The following is an 18,650-nucleotide window of genomic DNA, read 5'->3' as shown; positions in this document are numbered from 1 at the left end:
TATAGGATAAAATGAAGATCTAGCATAAACAAATTATCAAGAATGTCTAGAAAATAACCCATCAAATTGTTATCTTACAAAGTCTGCAAGAGATATCTAATGATTTTAAAGGAAAAGGAAAATCTTCTCCAGTGAATAACAATAGAAGAAAATCATTTGCTTTCAGCCCCCACAATTATATTCTTAAGCTACGGAAGTTTTCTAGCTCGGTACGGAGGAAAAGGGTTGTAATTGTTATACAATCTTATTTCTCTATGTTTGTAGCCAAGCCAAACTACAAATATATGAAGTTTGTTATCGAAAAAAATCAGAGACACTAGAATGGGATGGGAAAAACAAAATTGGAGAGATATTGTTCTCAGAGAACAATATATTACTAAAATATAGAAGTGTATTCCATGAAATATTTTCTTACCATTTCAATGAAGCTTCATTTGTATTACCAGAAGCTCAAGGTGAAAGTGGAGTGTTGCAAGATGTCGTTGACACATTACAGTCTCCAGAAGTTCCAAAATAGCTTCTTGAAAAATTTGTGAAACTCATGTAAACATTATTGCAACATTGATTGCAAATAAATAGGCCATTGCTACTTGTTTTATAGCTGAGGCCCTAGGTTTGTTTTCCTTAGGCAGTTTTGTGACAGTTGTCTCATTTCTCTATGGATTGCTTTTATAATATGTTTTACGGGTAGTACTCTTTGGTTGACAGGGTATTATCGCAAGTTTGTTAAGAATTATGGGAGAATAGCAACACCTCTAACAAAATTACTGAAGAAAGATGCATTTTCTTGAACGATTGTGAATCCAGGTGGTTTATTGCAGATGATTTTGATTCCAAAGTGGAAATGGGAGGTCATCTCCATGGAATTCATTACAGGTTTGTCGAGGACATCGAAGCAACATGATTATATTATGGTTTTGATTGATAGGTTTCCCAAGGTAGCTCATTTCATTGTTATTAAGTCTACGAACTCAGCTAGTGACATAGCGCAGATTTTTATCAGGGAGATAGTGAGGTTGCATGGTATTCCTAAGAATATTGTGTCATAAAAAGATGCCAAGTTAACTTCCAAGGCTTGGAAGGAGTTGTTAGTATCTTTGGGGACAAAGTTGGCCTTTAGTACAACTTATCATCACAAACAAATGGACAAATAGATAGGGTCAACAGGATTCTAGAGGACATGTTGAGAATATATGTCATACATCAACAACGAAAGTGGGAAGTGTATCTTCCACTAGTAGAGTTTGATTATAACAATGGGTATAAGAAATATTTGAAGATGGGTCTATTTTAGGCACTTTATGGGCAGAGTTGTAATACTCCCGTTAGTTGGAGTGATCTAGTGAACAAGGTATTGATTGGACCAAATATGTTGGTAGAGATGGAATAGGAAATGCAGGTTATTAAGAATAATCTAAAGGAAACACTGGACATCCAGAAGAGTTATGAAAATCAACACAAAGGATTTAAGAAGTTCCAGGTTAGGGAGCATGTGTACTTGCACATCAAGCCCAAGAGTAGCTCCTTAAGGATGGGATCATGTGCCAAGCTGGCACCTCGATATTGCGGGCCTTTTTAGATCCTTGAGAGAATTGGACCAATGGCCAACCTAATCTGACAGTGAAAGTCCACAATGTTTTCCATGTTTCATTTCTTAAAAGGTATGTGAAGGATGTTGATCATGTGATTGACTAGTTTGTACTACAAGTGGAACTAGAAGGAGAATTCCAATTGGAACCTCAATGCATTTTGTAATGAGAAATGCTCATGCTCTATAATTGAGCAATCGAGAAAGTTAAAGTGCAGTGGAAGAACTTTGGGATCGACGAAGCTACATGGGAGATGGTGGATCAGATGCGGGCTATGTATCCTTCTCTATTTGCTGGTTGAGTGGATGTATTCTGATATATGTGTTTGATTTTGTGTTTTATTTATGTCTATATATATGCATATGTACATAAATACTGCATTGATCTATGTTATAAAGCTCCAATAAGCGGTATTGTGTTCATGGTATGATGATCATGGTCTTGGAAGTATGATATGATGTAAATGTTGCATCAAGCTCTATTATAAAGCTCCATGGGCAGTATGTGTTTTTTTGGTATATAAGTGTCATTGAACATCGAGGATGGTGTTCCCCCAAGGGGGAGGGGTTTGTAACAACCACTAGTTGATTTCCTATGTAAATAAAAACAAGACCAAGGTCATGGGACACATATTCCAAGTTGAATGTTGGGAAAAACATAGTGATGAATATCACCAGTGATTAATTAATGGCTATGGAAATTGGCAAAGGAAATAGAAAAGGCAAGTGGCATTAATTGGCCTTTTATTTATGAAATAAAGGAAAATAGGATAAAAGGGAAATGAAGGGTCAGAGATTTGCATGAGAGGCAAAAAGAAGGAAAATGAAGAAAATAGAGGCCTCAATGATAAAAAGGCTTTTGATGATCAGTTCACAACTTTCGTCAGTTGAGTCTTTGGCTCTCTCATTCATTCTCTCATTCTCTCATTCTCTCATTCTCTCATTCTCTTACACACTTATATTATTCTTGGAGAATTTTTGGAGCACTTTGGCATACATTGTATTTGGAGAAAGAAGGCAAAGGAAAGTAGGAAAGTGCAAGGGAATAGGTGGATCAACAGTTATAGCCAGATTGCTTTGCAAGTAACGAATTGCATGTGTGATTTCCTTGTTGATTTATGGATGCATAGTATATGCATGTGATTATTTGGTTATGTGTTGTCCTTGGCATGGAGGATTTCCTAGATTGACAGTGGTTTTAGCATTGTCTTTCCATTTGTTGGATAACCATGGTGCTGTATATTTTTCCATTTGGTTGTTTTTTGATTGGTGCTCATAATTCCTTATGGTTGTGGGTTGGAACAAACACTCTAGGAGCCATAAAACAACTTGGCTTAAGTTATTAGTCCTGGAGCCTAGGTTGGGACAAACACTCTAGAGCCCTTGGTGGGTTGAGTTACTAGTCCCTGGAGCTAGGTTGGACAAACACTCTGGAGCATTGGAAGGTTGTGGGTTGAGTTACTAGTTCCTGGATCCCTGGATAGCTTGGGTAGAGACCGATCTGGTTGCTTTTAGTGACGTTTGACCATGAGGTGGAATCACTGGTTGAGGGTTGAGGTGGTTTGGGCTCTAGAAGCCTTGGTTTGGTTTGTTTGGTTTATTCCATGAAATCCCACATTCATGCTTGGAATATGGCGCAGAGGTGATTGGCTGAAATATAGACTTGGTTCAACCCAATCTATGGTCGGGTGGTACGTGGAAGTCCCTAACTTGGTCATATGTTAATAAGAGTTATTCTCCTATTGTGATTCATGTATATTTGTAGCGATTATGTTGGCGATATTATGGTTGAGTTGCCATGGTTTACATGTTGATTATTTTCTGGTTATATGTTGACTATATGATGTGTATCATCTATGGCTATTGTAATGAATTATTTAGTTATTGATCGGTTGTTGAATGTATGGATTAACAAATGTTGTTGCAACTATGTGTTGAGAGAATATGGCCTTCTCGATGATTCTCAGATGAATCTTAGACCTTTGTGATCAGATATGCATTCATGACAAGTAGCTTACATGTTTTCCATGTGTTTGACGAAATTCCTAGTATGTTTTGGTCAGTCTAGGTCAATTTTTGATTCGATTTTGAATGTTTAGCTTTATTTTCATGTCAATAATGATTCTGAGAAGTCTCAGGAAGTTTCGATTAGTGGTCTAGAGGCTGACCTAGAATTGTGGCTCAGATCTCAGGACCGCACCCTTTGAACTAGATAATTTGAGCCACAACCACACTTAGGCAGTGTTGTGCATGTAGTTGGAGGCCTTCAACCACACTCAAGATTTTTCATGCATGCAGTTGGGAGACTAGGGTAGTGAAAAAGGAGCCCCAACTCAGGGTTTGGTCACCTAGAGTGGTTCTTTCGCCCCGGAGTGTCCTATAGCACTGAGGGATGTTCTGAGTTGTTAGTTTGTGGTTAGTTTGTAGGCCTCACTTCCTTAACTAAAGCTTGGATGTTGGGTCATGTCACAGTAACTCTTTGTCTCATGTTTACCTTAGTAGGCCCATGAAATTGGGTAAATGTGGGATGGGGGCATTACACATGGTGTCGTAATCTATTATATTTTCCCATGGTATTCACCCATGGATTTTGTAAATAATGGTATTTACCCATGGTATTTTGAAATGTAAAAGGGGATAACTCTCAGTGGAAAGACACATGTAAAAATTATAAATATGGGAATTCACTAGGAGAAAAGCATGTTTTTTCTCATAATGTAGTCACATGGATTATTATTGATTCAATAAATATTTGAGTTTGTTTTATAGCTTTTCTGAAATACCTCTTTTTCACATGTGCCATATTTTGAGTTATCTTTATAATGTTAATTTTTGTTTTACGCATTGCGCCCTATTCTTAATTATTTTTATAATGATTTTCCGCAATATTTATCGCACTTATTATGAAATATTCCTTTGTCACTCATGAAGTTTCATTTCTTAAACAACTTGGATCATGCCAACAATAATGTATCATATTCGATGATAAATTTGTAGTTAAGCATGCTCGGGCCAAAGTAGTATTGGGATGGGTGACTTGTTGGGAAAAATTTAATTCTTATTATTTTATCACTTTCTTTAAACTCATTACTCCCAAGATCTAGATCAGTGGCATCAGAGCAGGGTTTCTCTTGTCTATTTTTTTGCGCATGTCCCCAACAAGGCTAGGGTACAAGGAGCTCAAACTCAAACTATTGCAACCTTTGCAAGACATCCTCACCGACCCTAACAACTTCACATGGCGAACAAAAAGAAAATGGACAAAGCAAGACATCCTTTCAAACTATTACTCGAGGAAGCACTTACACGACATAGGAGTGAGATGATGGAAGCCTTTACAATGTCTCATTGGCTGGTGAGAATTTACAAAGATAAGCCACCAAATATCTACCAATCACATTGACAAACAAACTATCTCAACATGGTTATGGGTCAACCACACAAAACCTTTGCCACCAAAATCCATTTGCTAGGTCGCACACTATAAACGTCATAGTTTTCCAACAAGCATTACAGGGTATCTCTAGCCTTGGATCTTTATTGTTATAGACATATTTGGGGCACTGCAACCCCAATCACATATGTCCATAAAACCAAGGGCTTCTAAGTCCCTAAAAGTGTTGTTTCATACCCTAAAGGAGCAAGGTCAGCTAATTACATCATCTCCCAGAAGTTCTCCATGAAAAACTACTCAGAACTAGTCAAAACTGGACCATACAGACTGCTTAGTGCTAAGGGTGTGATGCATCTCACCTACCACATGCAAAAAGTGCAATGCATACTGGAAAGCCCTTCTATAGGGTGCGATGAGTGAGAGCAGACAAATGGCAGAAGCAGTTTGCTAGGTGGAAACCCAGAGAATCTTCTAGACGCTGTTCATTTGACACTTGCCTCTCTGAATTCGCCCAGGGATGAGTAAGAGATCATGAAATCTCCAAGTGGAACCAAGAACTATCAGAGAGATGACACTAATCAAAATCCCAGAAGCTGATTCACCCACCTGCAAACATCTATATATGGATCCCTCATCCTAGAGATCCAGAGGCTGGAATTTTGTATTTTGTAAGGAAGTGTTGTTGGTTTCTCTGTGCAACATTGTATTGTTGGGTGATTTAAGCTCTTCATGAGGTGAAGAGGCCTTTCATGCTGGGAGGATGGCGCTGGGTCAAACCAATGGGTTGTAATCCTCTCTTCTACTACTTCTACCAATAAATCTATTTGAGTTTTCCTCCATATGCTTGTGTATCTCTGAATCTTGTATTGATATATGCATTTGTATGGTTAATATACATCTGATCCTATATTGTTTATGGTTATAGATCTCTATGATTTGATGGTATTATGTTGCTTTGACTCTACAGGTGTTCTTTGAAGCAGGACAAGTAAGGAAGGAGTGGCGAAGTTCTGTCAAAGGAAGGAGGAAACAAGCAAGGAACCAAGCGAAAGACTGAGGTTGGTACTCTCTACTTCTCTCTCATCTATCTTGCATAAAGGAAAACAAAAGTGACTTTAGTTTGTTTGTTTCTAAGATAGCTACCCATCTTAGTGGGACTAACAGCTCTGAATGGACACTAGTTTTCCTAATAACATTTATTCATCACAATTATGGTTCAACCACACAAAAGCCTTGCCACTGAAGTCCATTTTCTAGGTCGCACACTGTCAGCATCATTGTTGGCCCACAAGAATTACAGGGTATCTTTATCCTCGGATCTTCGTTCATCATGGTTAAGAGTCATCCACAAACCCACGATTATGGGTCAACCATGCAAAACCCTTGTCTTCAACAAAACTTGGTTTTGGGTCACCCATAAACCCACAATTATGCTCATATTCAATAAAGGCTTCCCCAAAGGAAACTTTACGCAATGGGGACCATGGCTTCTTGAGGAGGGAGGATTGATCCAAGTGAAAAAAAATTACCAAAATTAATAATTATTTTTCCGTCAGTGGTTGTTAAAACTGGGAGAAAAGCATGTTTTTTCTCCTAATGTAGTCTCATGGATTATTGCAAATTCAATAATTATTTGAGTTCATTTTTATTGATTTTATGAAATACCTCTCTTGCACATATGACATATTTTGAGTTATCTTTGTAATGTCAATATTTCTTTTATGCATTGTGCCTTATTCTCAATTATTTTTATAATGATTTTATGCGATATTTATCTCATGCATTATGAAATATTCCTTTGTGTTGTAGTGTTTTCTTCTCAAAGATGTACGAAAAGAACCCACTTAAGGTTGTGGATGACAAACAATCTCAACAATATAAATGATTGCTAAACATTGTGTATCTGCAGCAACTGATAGAAACAAAACCTGCCAAAATTTTGATCTATGACACAATCATAGTTAAACAACAAAAAGGAATAGTAATAACTCCAATCATCCAATGGACACCAGATATACAAAGAATAGTTTTTATTATAACACCTGTGAAGGAAACAAATAGATGTTACCAGTCCCCATCTATGGGATGGGTTCTTGGCTATCCTCAAACTTCTTCAGCTTGTGTAGAGTATCTCTCCTCTTTAATGTATAAACCCAGCAAAAATATGGTGTGCGACAATGAAAATAATCAGAGTTACAACAGTGAGTGCAACAATGAAAATAAGCAAAAGTGAATAATGAATGGAAAACCCTTCGATTTATATCAAAATATTAAGTTATCCTCGAATCATGAGCAATAATAAAATATTATTAACCCCATTCTTGGAATAACCACTTGGAATATTTTATTATATTTGGTTAGGAGGGAAAAAATATTTAAACTTTTATTTAGAAATAATAAATAAATAAATAATTTATTTATCATCTCAAGGAATTAGTTAAAGCATAATAAACAAATAAGGATTTATTTAATTATTCCTAAGGGACTTAATCAAATTTGACAAAGAATAATAATTAATTAGTGATTAATTAATTATTCTTAGAGAAAAATAAGATAATTAATGATTTATCTGTTTATTTTTCACAATTGGGTCAAATATTACAAGGAATAATAATTGAACAATGGTTTAATTAATTATTCCTAGAAGAAAATCAAATAAATAGTGATTTATTTAATTATTCTTCATGGGTTTAACTATAAACTACTTAAAAAAAGTGGTTTATTAAGTAATTTCTCACAGTGAAAGCAATTTTACTATGGTAAAATTGGCTTTGCATGGTGTACTTCGATCCATCTAGTAAATTAGGCTAGATGATCAATTTTTTGTGATAACAGATTGACCCCCAACGTACGAGTGTTAGGAGAAAAACGTATGACTAAAGTACATTGTAAAGACACAATCATTAGAAAACACAGGGGATTCACAGAAAGAGAGAGAGAGACCAATAAAGTTGAAGTGAAAGAGGATAGGGATAGAGGGGGTGAGACTAATGCAATTCTCCTTTTATTTTGTGGTACTAGACCTCAATGAAGCGGGGGAGGCATACCCATACCCGTCGAGATAACTTAGTACAAAAATAATGGTGCGCCCAGAAACATAAAATTGAGCAATGAAGTACATGTTGAATGGTACATGACATGCTAGCATAACAGAGCCAGAAAATAATACAATGTGTCTCATATACATAATGCACCTGGAAAAATATGAGTGGGGACTGAATACAATAATATCTAATTACATGAGATAAAATGGCCCTTCCCTCAAAAAATGGGTGGGAGGGAGGGTAGAACAATCGGAGAAGCCATGCTGAACAAGGAAGGGCTCTGCAAAACTGAATGGATCATCTGGAGGAGACGTGCATGCTATGAACATTGTAATCGGTAAGAACGGAACCCACCAAATCTGCGGAACTACATCTGAGGCTGTAGTTAAGGAGGAATGCATTTGGGCATGTGGGGGGCTACCTGAAGGGCCACCCCCTCATGAGGTTTGAAACATCTCACACACACTCGGGAATCACTAGTACAATATACTACATCACTGACCATCAAATGTATGAATCATGAACATGAAACAACCAAGTCAAAGAGTAATAATGAGTCCCTCTACTTGATCCGAGGAGCCGAACAAGAATGAAAGCTCGAACCAAGATACACCACCATCTAGGCCATTCTTATGGAATAAATGAGCTGATGTCGACAGAATAGGGCTCGCGATAGGTGAGGCAATGAGGATCCTCAACTAAGGCACGAGGGAAAAAAGTAATGTGACTGATGGACTGACACCATGGATAATCGAGAAAGTGATACTGAGGGACAAACATATGACTTCCCTTGTGAGAGCATAAAGTGCATGGCATAAAGTGCATGGTTAACCTAGCAGTGACTGATTCAACTCCGGAGGGGATGGGGACAATCTGACTGGAGGCCAAAATGGGCAACACAGGATGAACGGTATGCAAATATGGATGGAATATTGTGACATGATATAATGGGACGTGAAATAGACTCCATGGATGCAAGGATGACTCATCGCAGATGCTCTAAACAAGGGTGACTCGATGACGTTGCCACACACAATAGGCCCGGTGGGGACCATGAAAACATGAGTAAATGATGGTTACTCATGAAGAAAATCGACATATGGTATGACAAGTATTAAGAGGAAGTGGTCCTCAAATTACAAGTGTCACTTTATGAAGAAATTTGATTTTGACGGGCGATGAAGTGACCCTTCTTGGAAAAATGACTTCGTGGTGAAGTGTCAAATCATCAAAAATTGGGGAAGACCCATGATAGAGCTTGATGAGAGCTTTCCAACGGTGTTGACGGTTCATCAAACTAAGCTATGATTTGGTCGCAATGGGTAACGACAAATTGGGGATTTTTCTATGAAAGGATGTTTTCCATCCAATTTGAATTCATTTGCTAAGTGAGCTATAGTGAATTTGGAGAGGAGGAAAAGGCCCTAAATCTTGTGGAGATCGTAGCAGACAAATCGACTGTTGGAATCAAGATCTGCAAATTTCAGGTAGGTGGCCTTACTCATCTATTCAATTTCAGTGGTTTATTTCCTGATTTTTGGCACCTGGGAGAACCCTACTCTTCTTCACGGTTGCATCGCACTTTTTGGGACCAGAAGTGCAATCTAGCTCGCAAGAAATAGCTGGAAACCTGTGAGCTCGCTCTTTTTGGGTAGAAAACTACTATTTTGGGTTGAAAAGAGGGTGGTCTGCTGGCCTGGTGGGGGTTGTAGGCTAATCAGTGTAGGCTAGTGTTTTCTTCTCTGAACTGACAATACATGTGGTGTTTTGCAGGCATGGTAGAGCTAAAAATCAATTGGTGTGAATGAGACTTGGATACTCTTCGATCCGAGATCCATGGGGATCAGGGGGTTTGAGGGGCATTGGCTCGTTATGGGGTTCTCAAGTTGGTAGAGAACCCACTGGTGAGGACAGGTGAGCCCTTACTATCGATAATTGTCAGCTATTAACATCTAGAACATGAGGTCTTTGTCATGCAAGGGCACAAGATTGAGCTCGCATTACAAGATATTTATTTCTTAACCGGACTACCTCCCCTCAGAGTGGTGGGGGATATTCATCTGGTGTTACCTCGTGGGACGAAGATTACTGAGTTTGTGGAGCACCATTGTCCACGAGATGTACATGTCAAAGGCATGACTATCCCTACTGGTGATCTAGAGTGGCTAGAGACAAAGGTTGTTGCTGCATCTATGCTACGGGTCTTGGGAAGCCAGGAATTCCACCACATCACTGGTGGGCAGATGATGATGGTTAAGAGTGTTTTGGTTAGGACCTACTATGGGTGGGCCCAGATGATGCTATCATCGGTAAAACGACATTTGAGTCTATGTAGGAGGCAAGTGAACCGTGACTGTGTTTTTGGTACAGTACTCTGTGCGTTGTTCTTTGATAAGATACCCACCATCCGTCCTCATGTACAGATCCGATATGGGGACCCATAAGAGACTAGGATGTGCCGCTGGGGGCAGCTATTGTGGAGAGGAGGAGGGGGAATCAGATGAATGTTCCAACTGGTTTTTTTCACACATTGGGATCAGATGCCCCTCTACATTGACGATTACCCTTATAGCAGGATGAACTATCAGGGAGATCCTGACTTTCCACTTCCAACCGAGCGAGCATGAGGACCAGATGGTAAGTATTAAGTTTCTATTTTTATGTGCATTTCATATTTTTATCACATGTATATGGTATTGAGTGTAAAATATGTGGTATGCAGACATAACACCGGTAAAACCGACGGGATATGCAGGACGAGCCGCAGCGCTTGGGGCTGCAGATCGGGGGACATCATCGTCACGTCAGGGTCTAGAGGATATTGCGCTACTTGTTGATCTACATCGTAGGTTTGATGTACTCTTGACTGGGGTTTCAGAGCGTGGATGGCATAAGTTAGACGATCGATACACAAATGAGTGTACCAACCTTCCCTCATAGTGGCGAGGTATCATGCAGTGCGTGGCGATGGTTGGTCATGAAGTATGTGGTCTACGTGCAGCCTTTGGCGCGAGATCCGTCGAATAGTGACTAGATGTGGGGACATGTGGGTCCCTTTGATTTTGAGTTTGTAACATGTTATGGGCATGTCGGATGTATTTAGAGTTATTGGCTCTAAACACTTATATGATACATAATATGATTATGCATTTTTATATGATGATGATGGTTTGCCATGTGTTTTTTTATGATTGTATCATGTGGTATACATGTGATAAATTCCAATCTAGAATGTTATTTGCAATGGTATCTACATATTGATTTTCGGTTCTAGGAACATGATTGAATGTAATGGTTTCAATTTCACGTACCAACAGCTTAATCTAAATAGGATTTGGTTATGCACATGATACACACCATTCTATTGCATGACAAGTAGCAAGAAATATAAACGAACATGAAGATGAAGGATGCGGTGAGCAAGGGCATCGACTAACCAACCTATCATTACATCATATTCGGCCTGATCATTGGTGCCAGATCCAATGCACACGTCGTTTGAAAGGACTAACATATGCAAGGGGGTGAAAATGGACCAGGCTACCGAGGCTAGATTCCTGGAGAAGAGATTCACACCGTCGGCATGACCAATATACGGTGTGGATGATGGATCCATCTGAAAGGTGCAAAAGACAATGGATGAGATGATGCAATATACCTAACTTCATGGTAGAAATAAAGACACACAAATCAAAGGGATGTGCTATGAGAAAAATTTCTTGAGGTAGAGATCATTGGGAGCATTAGAAAGGAAATGGCCTTTAGAATCCTCCAAAATATGCCCCCTTCCCTAAGTGCAAGGGTAATTAGGGGTATACATAGCTTCCATGATGTCCTAATCATATTGGAAGATGGGCGAATGGGAAGAAGACTGACTACATGATGCGGTGGCGCTACCTGGTGCATCAACCTGAGAAATAAGTTTCACATACGCATCATCTTGAATGGTAGATGATGAGCTGGTAGATGGAGGATCTACGAATTTTGAAACTTGGGATTCTGTCGAAAGAGGTTCGATAGAAGTGCGCGTTGAAACATCAGAAAGGTTTGCCTACGAGAAACTCAAGGATGACAACAGGTAAATAATATGGCCTGTGGCGTCCTTCATCTCGACATCGGGGGGAGGGATCACGATGGTGGGACTAGAGTCCCCCTATTCTGGTTGACTAGGGGTACCAGAATCCATGGGTAGAGGAGTAGGGGTTCCACTACGAGTGGTCTCGTATTCGCTAAGCGCTTCAAGGCAATCGCGAAATTCATCAAGACGAGGGCAACAATGGGAATAGTGACCATGATGATCACATAGGGCACAAGGGTGGTTTGTGCGCAACGTTTTGAGTTTCTTAGGTGGACCCGGTAAGTTAACATGGACTTCAGGGATATTTGACTCAGGGAACATTTCATGAACCAAAGGTTTGAGATGAGGAAGCTCGGGACAATTATTGGTGGCATGCCCAACAACTTTACACAAAGCACATGGAGGTGACAGCTTTGGGGCCTTAGGGGCTAGAGGAGCTTGGGGAGCCTTGTCCTTTGATTCTTTCCTCTTAGCTTTGCCCCCATTTCTGGATGCTTTCATAATAGGAACAAGTTCCTATTGAGGTTGTGATGGAACTGAAGCACCGACAGGGGCGGTAGGTACCAGTTGAATCGGGGTCAAAGCATGATAAGGTCTTAGTTGAGTAGGCATAATTCTTGTAGGGGGATCGATGTACCATACTGGGATTCCCAAGGTCATGTTAAGAAGGACCAATGAAGCCATGGCAGGGATAGAAACTACTCCCAGAGGGGGAAATAAGAAAGGTATCTGAACTGCAGTGTAATTTCCTGGTGGAATAGCTCCTGGATGGTTGAGACCTGGAGTAACGGTTTCTGGTGGAAACATAGGAGAGGCACCCACAAACGAAGGAGGTCCTTGGGGGTGGATCCAGAGGGCTTAGATGGGATGGCAACAACAGGGTACCGAGGAGCTAGTTGTTGATCGGATGTAACAAACTGCTTGAGAGCAACCCGTGACGCTTGTAACATGCAAACACTCATAGAGTTAGGCTCTGATATGGGAGGGGGAGGACCAGGGAAAGCACCCAACAATGAGGAATATTTATAGATTCCAGGTGAGACAATGTTGGGAGGAGGTGAGGATTGCTTATCTGACATTGAAGAGATAATGGACTCGAGGGAGGTCACAGATGTCAGCTCATAATAAGTCAACTGATATATCGTAACGATCTTCCCTTCATGAGGGAAGAACATCTTGTGAAACACTGCAGATGCGATGGATGACATGGCATATGTGTAACTACGACCTATGAGAATGTTATAATCCAAAGGGGCATCAATAACCTCAATGTCGACATGAATAGTCTTGCCTGCAGGGGTCATTAGATAGTTGCGGTACATGCCAAGGGGCTAGAAGGAGTGTCCATCCCAAGCACGTGAATTTATAGTGGAGGGGGACAACTTACGTGACTTAAGTTGTTTCCAAATGGCAGCAGACATCACACAAGTGGATGCACCTTTGTCAATAATGCATCAGGAGATGATGGCATTACGGACTCGGACTGGTATCTGGAAAGCAACGGATGAAGGCAATGGGGGATGTTCTCATGTGTCAATAGGGAAGACAATCAAACGATCATCGGAAGGATCTACTACCCCCAAGGAAGTTAGTAGAGATTTCTTTTGAGATGTGCATGACTAGAGTACTTCTAGCCTCGACATGGCAGTAAGTGTTTGCACCAAGTCGTCTACTATATTGTATGTATGGGCAGCTCGGTTAAAAGCTGCATTATGGCATAATGGTCCCTTTAGGATTTTGTGAATGGCCTAAGCTTTAGGTTGAGGGATCTGTAATGGACCATTTGGTGTCGTAAGAGGCTCAGCAGATGCTTTGGTTCTAGACTTAGTGGTGGACGAAGTCGATGGCTTGTCATATTGATGCGACTGAGTTTGCAGGTTGATATCGGAGGGGTTAACCTTATTAGAATTCATCATAAGGATCTAGTAGTCACCAGGACCAAAAGGTTGGGGGGGATGGGCTGCTTGACCTAGCTGAGGTTGAGAAGCAATAAATCCTTACTGAGGGAAAGGATTTGTAATCACTATCAGTTGAGATGGCGCAGGACTCTGAGGTGATTGCTAACCTCTAGAAGTTGCTTCAGCTTCCCACATTTGGCAAATCTGGGGTAAGAGAGGACAATCATGTGTATAATGGCCATGTACACCACAAAATGCACAAGGCTTGTTCGTAAGAATAGCCTTGTTCTACTTGGGCTGGTTGCCCTGTCGTTGGTTGTTGGTGTTAGGCTGGTTCACCTGGGGTTCACTACGTTGATTACCTTGATTACCTTGGCTACCCTTGTTACCCTTCCCCTTATTCTTTTTCTTCGAATTTTGGGGATTGGTCGCACTCTGTTGCACAAACACTTAACCCTGAGGGGGTGGTGGCTATTGGGTCTAAGGATGCATGGGAGGCTGCGGCGCTAATGCTTGAGGGGTTGGAGCGTTAGGTTGTGCATAAGTGTTTTGGAGAATTTAGTATCTAGGATAAATACTAATTCCCTAGATAAGTAGTTGTATCTAGAACAACAGTTTAAAGTGTTTTAGACTTTTCCTATAAGCAATAGATAAGATGAGAAGATAGAAGCCCTACCTGTAGTTCTACTTTCCTCTCGTCTCCCTTGTATCGATTCTGTTGCTCCTCCCCATAGTTAATCCGCTTGAGAAGTACCCTGTAAACACAACAGAAGACAAAAATTGATTAAAGCATACAATCTATTGAATATAGTTGAAAGGAATCAGATACAATTCACACACATAAGCATTATGAAACAATACAAACATATGGTAAAAAGGTTCAAACACTTTATTAGATAGAAGAAGGAATTACAACCATTGGTGTCTGATTCATAGCCATTCCTCCAGCATGGATCCCATCCACATCACATCAAAAGCATGACAAACTTGTAGCATCACACTACTTGCTTCAAAGCCAAATCTCATAGCAGCATTATCTCCTTACAATTCAACATAATCCAGCCCCTTGCAATTCAACATAATCCAGCCCCTGATCACTTAGATGGGTGGTCAATTTATAGGAAGATGAAGGAGGTTTTGTCATTAATGGTGGCATTGAATGGCCTTCCATACTTAGAATTAGTTCCGTGGAGGAAGGGATGAGAGGATAGGATGCACCTTAACTCATTCCTCATCCATTTTCGAGCTCATAGGAGTTGATAAGTGAGGGAAACTTCTAGATGACTCCAAAAGATAAGAATATTCCCCAAACCCTATGTGAATTTCGCTCATTCTCGCCCAGCGCAGGTGAAAGGAAGCCTAAGTACTCTGCAGAGCACCCTGGCAGTGGACTTAACTGCTCTGCAGTGCACCTTCATAAGGGCTTACCTACGCTGGTCCCTCTAGAGGCTATTTCTGGATGTCTTCAAGTCATGAAATTGTTTGGGAAGGAGGCATTCAAAGGGGTGACTTGTTTAGGGCATGAAGCAACTGAAATTAGGGTATGATGAGCCCTAAAACATTGATCTGGATGTTGGGATTTGATGTGCCCAAATGGATTTGTAATAGTTTCCCCCAAAAGCATGAAGTCGGAAAAATGCCAATGTCGAATGAAATGCTTTACGATGTGACAAGGAGGTATCAAAGTGGAAGGTGACCTGCATCAATTACAATACATATATCATGATATTTGATTTTTCATGAATTGTTGAGGGAAGGCATACCCATGCTCAGCTTATAAACTTTCAATACATGTACATAAACAGTCGTCTACAGATATAGACCCATGATCGGAATGACCATCAATGTAAAGCCATTGTACATATGATTTGGTACTCCTGCAATCGCAGCCCGGATGGATGAAACTAGATCCGGGGTCTTCAATCTCATTCAACCGTTTACTCAAGTACGAGTCTAACCATGTGAATATTTGATCTGAAGTCGAACATAGGAAGACACCATCTGATTACCAACCAATGATGTAAGCCATTAACAGATGCAAGTGAAATCATCGAAAATGATAATGATTCTCAAGGTACTGCAATACATTTTTCATGGTGTGAATGGATGATTTGAAGTCGAACACCATACAAAGTCTTTCAATTGAAGGCCATTGATGTATGCCTATCGCCAGAAGCGAGAAGCCTGCCATTGATGTATGCAAGCTTCAAGGTACTAAATGGGTGTTTCTAAGTCAACTTCTTGGATAATGTGTTGATGTCAAAAAGAAGCGACTCGTCACAGGAGGGCCTTGATGTATCCCACATCAACGACACGAAGTGAGTGTAGTGATTTTAGAGATGGAATTTGACTAACGACACAAAGTTCAGGAATGGCGGTCACGAAAATGAAGGTTTATGGTATTGCAAAAGATGAATTTTGACTGAATGACTTCTCTTGAACGTGTCAAAGACACTAAAGTGAATTGGTAGCATTGACCCAAAAAAAAGGGATGGATGGTATAATAGACCAACGGTGTGATAACCATCAATATAATAACCCAACCCAAATATTCACAGTGATGGAGTGAAAATGTCATGTTCAAGAGCGACCTACTACCATAAAGTGGTTTTCCCCTTTTCCCATTTTCCCCAGTCATTGTTGACTAGTACCTCTTTATTTTTATCAAGCTTGAGGAGGATAACGTATGCTTGTTGTATAATTTCACCCTTCGGGCGAATCCATCGCTATTTGATGTTTTAACGCGTCTAGCGAAGGTGAAACTTTGTCTTGTCTAGATGGACAAGTTTGTCGCTATTCGATGTTTTAACGAGTTTAACGACAAAGATAACTCGGTCCTTTTCATGTTTAGAGAGTTTGAAAAGGGACAAAAAGAAAACTCCACAAGTTCTTTTTCGTAAATTAATCTCTCAAGCCCAAAAAAGTGTAAAATAATACAAGAGAGATATCATTTCAAATCCGTTAACGAGCTAGAAAGGATAAGCGCTCGACAATATTTTCATATTTAGAGAGTCTGAAAAGAGCTTAAAGAGGACTCCAAGGGGGTTCCTTTTTTGTTTTTAACAGAGCTCGAAAGAGAGATAAAAGTGTGCTATGTGGTCAAAGGTACAACTTACAATCGAGCACGTTGAATTCTATGGATCAGTTGCAAAACTTGCTCAAGGCATCATCAAATGGATTAAAAATATCTGTTTCATAGGCAAAAATAGGTAAGTACTAATGTTTAATTGTTTAATGAACATGAAATAAACATAAAACAAGTTTTTACCATGACATTTTTACCATTTGGAACTTACCATTCAGTTTTGTGCTCTGAGCTTAGTTTTTACCTCGACTTTCACTAGCTGATTGTGCGAGATTCTGTGGACCATTTCTCGAGCCATTCGGACCAGGTAGGAACTAAACCTCTCTTCTTTCTTTTCAAGTCATTCTTTTATCATTTCATGCAAGTTTTAGGGTTTTTTGGGGCCCCTGGGGTTTCATTTTTTTGCCCTGGAATCAGCACAAGCTTTCACATCGAAAACTGCGCTGAAGAGCACCCAGATAGAAGGTTGCATGATCTGCAGTGCACTGTCTCTATGTCTAGGCTACACTGGGCACATTTGCCAAGTTTGTTTTAGTTATTTACTCCAAAATTTGTCATGTTTTTTGTATTGAAAGGATCCTATTTATGCTTATGATTGTGTTTCAGGCTTTCCTCGGATCAGAATGTCGATTACATGGCGAGAGAGAGAGCATGAAGAACAAGACATGGTTGCCCTAAACAATCTGGGTACAGTTGAGGCCCTCAAAAATTGTGGGTTACTCAAATATTTTAAGTTGTTCGGAATGAGGCAACAAATAGAACTGCTGCAGTTCCTTGTTCATGCATGGGATCCGACAGATCATACTTTTCACATTAGGGACAAGATGGTCTCTATTACCATTGAGGATATCTACTTTATTAATGGACTGTCGAGGCGAGGTGCCACCATATCACTTTCTGGATTTTCCCGTGGAGGTGAATCGGTGAGATACTATATTAGACAATTTTTTCGACCAGGTACACAGCCTAGCAAGGATGGGAAAATAAATATCAGGGATGTAGGTGATTTCCTTTAAGAACGATCCTCTTCACAATCGCAAAATTGGCTGGCAGTGTGACACTCCATCTGGTGAACAAATCTTATATGCAGTATGCACTGGAGTGTCTAGAACCAAAAGTTTTCGACTGGTGCGAGGTTATGCTTTCTTTGCTAAAAGAAAAACTAACTAATGTAAAAGGCAGTAAGACGAATAATTTTTGCTATTGTTTGATCTTAATTTCTTTTGCCATAGAAAGAATCCCATTGATGCAACCACAACATGTTTCACTAGGTGTTGTTGGTCGTAGAGATCCACATATGCAGAGGTGGGTGGAATTGATGGCTCGACATGCAGGTCAGTCAACAATCATTTTCTCCCCTACATTTTCAGCTGGCTTGAGCGACAACATCTTGTTATCGAGAAGCATCCATACTCAGGGATGGATTTCCATGGAGACCCAGATTTGATTTTTCCAGTTGGAGCACAATGGGGTGCTATGGGTAAGTTGTTTGACCAAAGTGTTTTTTGATTTTTTCAAGTTTCTATATGTTTTTCGCATTTTTAATGTTTCCAAGACTAAACT

Source organism: Pinus tabuliformis, chromosome Q, assembly GCF_031772625.1.
Source record: "Pinus tabuliformis cultivar Carrire ecotype Pingquan chromosome Q, CPIR1, whole genome shotgun sequence".
NCBI lineage: Eukaryota > Viridiplantae > Streptophyta > Pinopsida > Pinales > Pinaceae > Pinus > Pinus tabuliformis.
Note: the sequence above shows the minus strand (reverse complement) of the source record.